A 10,095-nucleotide genomic window follows, 5' to 3' on the forward strand; every position below is an offset into this window, starting at 1 on the left:
TGACTTTCTGGGGCTGGGATTGTCTCCCTTCCTTGGGGACAATGTGCGGCAGAGGCCAGAGTATGAGGAAGGCTCACTGGCAGGCACAGTGCACTTGTGGGAGGGGCAGCAGCAGCAGCAGCATGTGACCGCTGAGGGCAGCGACCTTTAGCTCCCTGCATCCGCTCACGTAGGAGGCCTGAAAGGTTAACAATAAACCAACTTGAGACCTTAATAGGGTAAAGGGAGGCACTCAGGTCCATTTCCACCCTGGAAGATCAAGAAAACCTTGCTTGGGACCAGGTCACTCCTTGGCCTAAGGGAACATATGTATGAAGAAACCATTTTCTTATTTCCTCCCTCTTCCATTGTCCCTCTTACTCCCCTCTTTCCTTCCCTTTCCTCTCCTTCCTTTCCTTCCATCTTCCCATCCCTTTTCCTCTTCCATACTGTGGGCCAACCATTATGCCAATGCCTGGGTGGTATTAGTAGCATATCCCATGACACTCCTCTTCCGAATCAGCACTTTTCTTTCAGAAGGAAGGAAGATTACCCTTTTGCAGGGCACTTACGACCTGCGTGGTGCTGCACATGTTCTCTGGAGCCATCCTCGGAGCACACCTGGGGGCCACCTCTCCGTACCCGTGAGCAGATGAGGTGACAGCAGAGGCCAGCAACTGGTGGCCATTGGAAGGGACCCACAGCAGCACCACAGGATGAAGTGCAGCCTCCAGGGTCAGCCTGCACTGAGGCTCAACACTGACTCCAGTGAGCAAATTGTTAACATTGTGTTGTGTCTAGATACAGAGGAGAGAGAGGCCAGAAGGTGATTGGTTTGCTTTCCTCAGTTATCCAGGTCATTAGACAACATAACAAACATTCCTGCCCTGCTGTGGTGGCTCAGTGTATGAGGGTCAACCTATGAACCAGGAGGTCACGGTTCGATTCCAGGTCAGGGCACATGCCCAAGGTGCAGACTCAATCCCGTGTGGGGTATGGAGGAGGCATCAGATCAGTGATTCTCTCTCATCATTGGTGTTTCTATCTCCCTCTTTCTTCTCTGAAATCAATAAAAAAAAATATATTTTAAAAACCAAAATGAACATTTCTGTAAGGAAACATCTAAATTGCTCTGGCTGGGCGAGTAGCCTGTGGCCTGTTTTGCACAGGGAATTGTGAACTAGCTGGTGTGATGTTCTCTTTGGCGCCAGATTTTTACTAGCAGAACTCTTGGTTGCAGGTGATAGAAATTCAGTTTAAAAGGTCTTTGACAGGAATGCTAATCTATTAGCTAAGTCTAGGGTTGTTCCCGCTTCAGGGATGGTAAGCACAGATGCTTAAATCAAGCCGTCGTCCTTCATCTTTTATCCAGTTTCCTCCAGGTGGCTTCTTTCTCAAGCAGGCTCAAGTGGAAGCTAGATGACCACCCACCCTTGGACTTCTATCCCACAGTGCACCAGCCCAGCGGAAGGAGAGTTTGTCTTTTAGCCAACCATCTTGGGCTGATGCTTCTTGTCTCTGATTGGCCAGCTTTGACTCTTGGGCCTGCCCCTGAGCCAGTGACCCTGCTGGGGTGATAGAGGCTCTTTCCCCCCAGGCCAGAGTCATGTCCCTGCCTCCCCTGAAGCCAGGGTAGAGAGAGCAGGTCAGTCATACCTCTGGCCTGGGAGTGGTTCCCCAGCAGAAAAGCAGGGTGCTGTGATCAGAGAGGAAATGGGTGTCGAGTAGGTGTACTAGCTAAGACACCTATAGCTGTAGTAACAAAGATTCCTAGGAAGTGCTGTGGCTTAAAGAAGAGAGGTCACTTTTTTTTTTTTTTAAGAAGGTTGTTTCTTTCTCGCCCAGCAGTTCTGGATTGGTGGGTGGCTCTCCTCCATGCACTCACTCGGAGACCCAAACTTCTTTCCTTCATTGCTCTGCCATGTCCTAGGACATTGTCAACATATGCATGGGTCTCTGTGAGTTTCAGCTAGTAGAAGAGTTGTCTTGGTTTGAGTTCCTCCAAGGCGAGGCTTCAATTTCTACTCAATTGCTTTGGAGAGTGATCCCAGGAAGCTTCTGCAGGGCAGTGGGGAAGAAAGACAGGGAAGGGAAAACAGCCAACAAAGGGAATATAATCAAGGAAGTTACTGCTGTGGACAACTGGAACATAACCACTGCAGGGATTTCTGGGAGACAGTATAGACCTGCCTTAGAGTTATCCCACTTGAGGGGCATAGGAAACCATTTGTCTACTACCTCCCCATCCTTGAGGATTTAGTTGAGGTGCTGGCACTGGGGACATTCATTTCTGGTCCCTTCCAACTTTCCCTATGCACTGGCCAAGCATGCTTCTTGTGCCAGGAAAAGCTCTCGGGCAGCGTGATGGGTGGGCCATAAGCAGCCTTCAGCACCTAGAACCAAATGCTCTGGAGACCTGGGTAGGGTGGCACCTGGTCTGGTACAGGTGTGGAAAAGTCACTCACTCTGAAGCTGCTGGCCTGGATGTGGCACTGGGGATGGGGTAGGAAAAGGCAGCCTTCTCATCAAAGGAACAATGGCCTCTGCCTGCACTTCGGTCTGGGAGAAAACTGACCCCCAGCTCTCACCCTGAGGCCAGATGGTTTAGTTCCTCCTGTAGGTATCTGGTGCCTTTTCTTGTTGTTAGTCTTCACCCGAGGGCATTTTTTCCATTGAGTGGAAGGGAGTGAGGGAAAGGTAGAAAGAAACATCAATGTGAGAGAAACACATAGATTGGTTGCCTCCTGCATAGCCCGGACTGGGACGGGGGAACAAACCTACAACCCAGGTACTTGCTTTTGACCTGGAATCAAACTCGTAACCCTTTGGTGCACAGGCTGACACTCTAACCACAGAGCACACTGGCCATGGTTCTGGAGCTCAGAGGGATTATCTGCAGGCCCTTTAAGAGGAACTGTCTTGGACTCCAGGAGTCCTCTCTCTCACAGCCTCAGTCCCCACTGGTTTTTACAGGCAGAGATTATGGGAACTTTTCTTCTTGGCACTGGAATCCTGGCCTGGGGGACCTGGTGCAGGGTTGGGACCCTTGGCTCCTCAGAGGGGAACTCTGCAGGCATGATATTCCTCCCAATTTTTATCTGCTACATGTGGGTGTGGGACCAGCCTATTCAGCATCTCTGCCCTTCCTGCCAGTCTCCATGTGTCTTCTTTAAATCCCTAGTTGTAGGACTTCTATTCAGCCAGATTTCAGGTGGTTCTGAATGACAATTGTTCTGTAATTTTTATGTGGTTGTGGCAGGAGGCAAGTACCGCATTTACCTTCACCACCATCTTTTTTTTTTTTTTTTTTAATATATTTTATTGATTTTTTACAGAGAGGAAGGGAGAGGGATAGAGAGCTAGAAACGTCGGTGAGAGAGAAACATCGACCAGCTGCCTCCTGCACACCCCACACCCCCTACAGGGGATGTGCCCGTAACCAATGTACATGCTCTTGACCGGAATTGAACCTGGGACTTTTCAGTCCGCAGACTGACGCTCTACCACTGAGCCAAACCAGCTTCGGCTTTCACCACCATCTTGACTGGAAGTCTTGGTTGATGTCTTAGGTTGAGTTCCTACAAGCAGAGCCTGAGACAGATTCTGAGGTAAGTGAGTTATTGGGTGTGGCTGTAGGGATAAACCAATAAGGAGTAAGAGGAACCAGGTACAACAGAGGAGGAAACTAGGCATAGCTTTGGGTTCAATTGAAGTCTAACCTCGGCTGATTTTTTTAAAATATATTTTTATTGATTTTAGAGAGGAAGGGAGAAGAAAGAGAGAGATAGAAACATCAATGATGAGAGAGTCCTGCACGCCCCACACTGGGGACCGAGCCCACAACCTAGGCATGTGCCCTTGACCGGAATTGAACCTGGGACTCTTCTGTCTGCAGGCTGACACTTTTTCCACTGAGCCAAACTGGCCAGGGCTTGGCCTGATCTTAGGGAAAGCTCTGCAGTGTGAATGACATCACAGACACTGTCTCACCTTGAGGCCAAGGGCAAGTCATTGGCAACTGTGGTTACCCCTGGGAGGGAGAGAAAAAGGCAGAGTGTTGTACTGTCATGGTTTGGGATTTGGGCCAATCTGATAGGGAAGAAATCATTCCTCAGGGTAGGTTTGTGTTGTTGTTTTTTGTTAATTCTCACACGAAGAAATTTTCCCCCCTGGCATTGAGAGAAAAAGAGAGAGAGAGAGAGAGAGAGAGAGAGAGAGAGAGAGAGAGAGAGAGTTATAGTTGTATGAGAGACATCAATTGGTTGACTTCTGCAACCAGGTACATACCCTTGATCGGGAATCAAACCCAGACCCATTGGTCTGCAGGCTGACACTCTAACCATTGAGCAAACCAGCCAGGGCTCAAGATAGTTTTATTATACTATGTGTGCGAGAAAGAGGCTGTATGTCTTCTGCTATGATCAAGGATTGATTGTAGTTCCCTGTTCTGAGAACGGCCTGAATGCCCATGTGTCTATGGGCTATTGGCCTTTTTGTCTCCTGCCCAACTTTTAGGAGTTTATTTATTTAATTAAATGTACTAGGAAGTTCAGATCCCAGATTATCATTATCTTTCAATTTTGCTCATGCTGGTTTGTTTCAGCTAAGCAGAAGTTTTGTGATTTTTTAAAATGGGAACTTTTGAGTTGATTCATCATTTTCTTTGATGGCTGGTGGAGATTGAGTTGCAGTTAGAAAGGCCTTCCCACTCCAACATTATATCCGAATTCAGTGATGCCTTCTTCTAGGGCTTCAATGGTTTCATTCGATCATGTGTAAATCTTTGATCCATTTGAATTACTTCCCGGTATATAGTGGAAGGTATGGATCCAGCTTTGTCATTTTCCAGATGGTTGCCAAGAGATATTTTTTAACGGGAAGCTGATCCAAAAAAAAAACCAGAGATTGCTTTCTTTAGGAAAAGTTCACGTGCTGCAGCAGGTGTTAGGAATTGCAGTGAGAAGCAGGTTTTTTTTTAATTAGAAAAGGTTTATTTATTCAAGGAATATCTGCTGAGCACCCACTGTGTGGCATGTACTTTCCCAGATACCGAGGCTGGGAAAAAGCAGACCCAAGTCCCTGCTCTCCGGGACTCCCCTTCTCTTGGGGGAGAGACAGACAAGAAATAAACAGGTAAACATAGACTGTGTTAGCTACTACAGAGAGAAATCACATCCATGTTCCACTTACTGTGACTGGAACAAATTGTGCCAACGCTCAGGGGTTCTGTGAGTCAGGAATTCGGACAGGTCACCGCACAGAGGCACAGGGGGTGGCTTTCCTCTTCTCCATGATGTCTGGGGCCTCGGCTAGAAGCATTGAAGGCTGGGGCTTTCTAACCATCTGAAGGCTTGTTCACTCATGCATTTGGTGGTCAATGCTGGCTGTTGGCCGGAGTCTAGATTCTTCTCCACATGGGGCTCCCCTTATGGTTGGTCTCTCTGTGCGAGCTAGTTTGGGCTTCCTCGGATGTGATGGGTTCCAAGGGAGAATGTCCTAGGAGAGTCAGGTGGAGGCTGTATCATCAAGGGGACCGTGCAAGTTGCTATGGCCAGTTTTAGAAAACAGAATCTTTCACATAAGCTAAGGAGGTCTGGGATGAGGATGAATATGTGAAGTCAGTGGAAACTGTTAGCATTTATAGAGGGAGTCAGGGATGTATGGCCTGAAGGAAGTGAGGGATACGGTATGTCCTGTGGTTATCTGGGGAAGTGTCCCAGGCAGAAGGAACAGCAAAGGCCAAGGCTAGGAAGCAGGGGTATATTTGACTTGTAGGACCAGCGCAGCTTTAGCAGAGTGAGAAGAGAAGGGGAGGCTGTAGATGAGGCCAGAGGTCCTGGGGAGCAGGTTGCCTAGCGCAGGCTATTCTTCTGAATGAACTGGAAAACCATTGGGGGTTTTAAGCAGAGGAGTAGCATGATATCACTTATATTTTAATGGACTTGTTGCTGCTGCTGTGAGAACAGATTTGGAGGTGAGAGGCACAGGTGGAATTGGAGAAACCAGCTAGGAAGCCTTTGCAAAAATAGTCAGGACACCATGAATGCTTGGGCCAGAGTGATAATGAAAGAGGTGATGAGGATGGCCAGATGCTAGATATATATAATATATATTTTTAAAAACAGCTCGGTTTTTTGTTGATGAACTGGATGTGGGTTAGTGGACAGACCATACATCCTTATTTGTTTGGGACAGTTGCAGTTTATATAATTCGTGCATGGTGACTGGGTCCCTCAGCCCGACCTGCACCCTCTCCAATCTGGGAGCCATGACAGCTTAGGCCCACTCCCCATGGTTCTCTGCTCTCTGTGGGGCCTAGGCTCTCCATGCCCACTGCCCAGAGGCTCTCCGTGGCCAGGGCAGGACACTTGCCTCATAGCCATGGCAACAAAGCAAGCATTCCACCAGGCTACTCACACTGCCTGTTCTCAGCACGAGCACGCACCCCACCCCCGATCCTGCCAGGACTAAGGGACTTCGGTGTGGCTGAGGGGACTGGATGCCGCCATCTTGTGGCAGAGTGACAGTTAATTTGCATATTGCCCTTTTATTCGATAAGGTGACATGGTCACCCTGGTAATGAGAAAAAGAGAGGAGACAAGAATGGCTCCATATAGGGGAAATAAATGGTAATAGAAAAGTAAATAAATAAATAAAATTAAGAGGCAAAAAATGGCTCCAAAGCTTTTGGACTGAACAACAGGAAGAATTGCTCTGCCTGAGGAGCTGGGTTGAGGGAGGGGTGGGATCAAGAGTTGCAGTTTGAATCTTTCAAGTCCATTAAGAGACTTCCAAGTGTCTGGTAAGCACACGGACCACTGACTGGGAGGGGGTAGTTCCCGGACAGGGTGTGAGGTGGAAATGGGAAGTCCAGTGGTTGCTGAACCACAGAAACAGGAAGCCATGAGGCTGGGACCTACCCGAAGAATGGAAGGAGCTGCCATGGGAAAGGAGGTATGGGGTAGGAGATGGAGGTGGGGGCTAGCACCCTTCGAGAGGTGTTTTCTCTCCCTCACTTTGGTGCCTGCTCTTTGCTGTGAATGAAAATCTTTCTTATGTATGTGTACTTCCTCATCTTAAACAGAGGGCAATAAACCCCATCTGCTGTTAAAAGTGACTTAGTCACCATCATCAATATTGCCTGTGGTCACACCCATTTGTACACATGGCTTCTGCAAGGCCCGGTGGCCCACAGGCCTGCTTGTCCCTGTGCCCTTCACCTTCCATTTGCATTTCAATTTCCACTCACTTTTCTTCTTTTTTTAAAAAAAAAATATATATTTTATTGATTTTTTACAGAGAGGAAGAGAGAGGGATAGAGAGTTAGAAACATTGATGAGAGAGAGACATCGATCAGCTGCCCCCTGCATACCCCCGCACTGGGGATGTCCCCGCAACCAAGGTACATGCCCTTGACGAGAAGCGAACCTGGGACTTTTCAGTCCGAAGGCTGATGTTCTATCCACTGAGCCAAACCAGTTTTGGCTTTTTTCTTATTTTATCGCAGCCTCTCCTCCTTTAATGCAGGGCTTCCCAGGCTTCCAGTGCACTAGGACTACAAGTGAAGGGAGGCCTGTCCTGTGACCATTAGTCACTACTTATGTTGTTTTGAAGGCTTGTTTCTCTCTCTCTTCATTTTCCCTGGACAACTGCTTACTGGAAGGCAACTTTTGGGTAAGAGAAATGGAACTATAAAAGTTATTTCGGCCGAAACCGGTTTGGCTCAAAGGATAGAGAGCGTCAGCCTGCGGACTGAAAGGTCCCAGGTTCGATTCCGGTCAAAGGCATGTACCTTGGTTGCGGGCACATCCCCAGTGGGGGGACGTGCAGGAGGCAGCTGACCGATGACTCTCTCTCATCGATATTTCTAACTCTCTATCCCTCTCTCCCTTCCTCTCTGTAAAAAATCAATAAAATATATTTTTTAAAAATAAATAAAATAAAATATATTTTATTAATTTTTAAATATATATACTTAAAAAAATAAATAAAATAAAAATAAATAAAATATATTTTTTAAAAATAAATAAAATAAAATATATTTTTTTATATTTTTAAAAATATATACTTTATTGATATTTTACAGAGATGAAGGGAGAGAGGGATAGAGAGTTAGAAACATCGGTGAGAGAGAGTCATCGATCAGCTGCCTCCTGCACGTTCCCCCACTGGGGATGTGCCCACAACCAAGGTACATGCCCTTGACCGGAATCGAGCCCGGGACCCTTGAGTCCGCAGGCTGACGCTCTATCCACTAAGCCAAACCGGTTTCGGCTAATAAAATATATTTTTTTAAAAAAGTTAATTCATTGCCAATTTAATCTGTCGGGCAGTATTTACTAGGCACACCTTCCCATGTGTCCCAAGCATTGTGTTAGACCCAGCAGGGGCTACCATGACTGATTGGCTCATTCCTACAACAAATATTAGTTGTGGCCCGACAGACAAAACAGACAAAAATCCCTGCCAGTTTTGAGTGTCTCTTCTAAAGGGAGAAGGTAGAGAACATAAGAAAAACTAGTAAAATATGAGAATGCGGGTGGTGCGAAGAGCTGTGGGAAATCATCAAGCAGAGAAGGTGCATGGAGAGTTCGAAGGAGAGGAAGCTGCAAACAGGGTGATCCCGGGAGGCCTTAATGAGACCATGAAGGGGTGTCTCCACCTCTAGCTCGGGATCCAGCAGCACCCAGGTCAGGTGGCTATTGTGAATCCTGGCAAACGCAGGGCTGCCCATCACACTAAGAGTAACTCCTGAATCCTCCCCTTTCCGAGGCCCGCAGCACTGAGGGGATGTGGGTCTGGCTGCCTCCTGGCCTCATCACTCCCTCTTGGGCTCTGCTTTCCGCACACATCCCAAGCACATTCCTGTCTCAGGGCCGTGGCATGTCCTCTCTTAAAACAATTTTTTTTAAAAATTGATTTCAGAGAGGAAGGGATAGGGAGAGAAAAATAAAAACATTAATGATGAGAGAGAATCATTGATTGCTGGATCCCAATGGGGATCCAGCCCACAACCTAGGCATGTGCCCTGTCTGGGAATTGAACTGTGATCTCCTGGGTCATGGGCCGATGCTCAACCACTGAGCCATGCTGGTTTGGCTTGGAGGGCATTTATTAAAGCGGGGGGAAAGTGAGACAAGAAAGGGGATGGGGCCAAGACCGGTTTGGCTCAATGGATAGAGCGTCGGCTTGGGGACTGAAGGGACCCGGGTTCGATTCCGGTCAAGGGCATGTACCTTGGTTACGGGCATATCCCCAGTAGGGGGTGTGCAAGAGGCAGCTGATTGATGACTCTCTCTCATCAATGTTTCTAACTCTCTATCTCTCTCCTTTCCTCTCTGTACAAAATCAATAAAATATATTTAAAAAAAAAAAAAAAAGAAAAAAAAGAAAGGGGATGGGAAATGACCCTTGGGTGGTCTGCTTTAGCTCACTAAGAGGGGGACAGGCTTAAGGAGTTTGCCTAGAATGAACTATCATTGCCCATTGCTGTCCTGGTTGCAAACCTTGTAGGGTCCCTTAGAGTTTTGGAGATGCACACCTGTGTGTATGTGTGTGTGTGTGTGTGTGTGTGTGTGTGTGTGGGTACACTCCTGGGAGGGAGAGAATGCCTTTGACCTTCATTTTGAGGGATTTTAAAGGCTGGGGATTGCCCTAGCCAGTTTGGCTCAGGGGATAGAGCTTCTGCCCAAGAATTGAAAGGTCCCAGGGTGCGTGTAGGAGGCAACCAGCCAACATGTTTCTTTCACATTGATGTGTCCTTCTCTCTGTTTTTTCCCCTCCCTTCCTCTGTTTCTAAAAATCAATGGAGAAATATCCTCAAGTGAGGATTAATAAAAATTAAAAAAGTAAATAAAGACCGGTCATTTAGGAGGATCTTAGGGGAGGGTATCACTAGAATATTCATCAGTGTTATGCTCATGTGTCAAAATAGCATTTGCTTACTGTCCATCTCTCCTGTTGGATTGTGATCTCTGTGAGATGAGAAAATGTATTGGTTCTGCTCACTGCTTCATTCCTGGATCTTAGTACAGAGCCTAACAGACACTCAATGAGCAAATATATAAATATCCACTCTTCTAAGATCAAAATAGCCTTGGTGATAGAATGACCCTT

The sequence above is a fragment of the Pipistrellus hanaki genome, assembly GCF_964339955.1.
Source record: "Pipistrellus hanaki genome assembly, chromosome: 6".
NCBI classification, from domain to species: domain Eukaryota; kingdom Metazoa; phylum Chordata; class Mammalia; order Chiroptera; family Vespertilionidae; genus Pipistrellus; species Pipistrellus hanaki.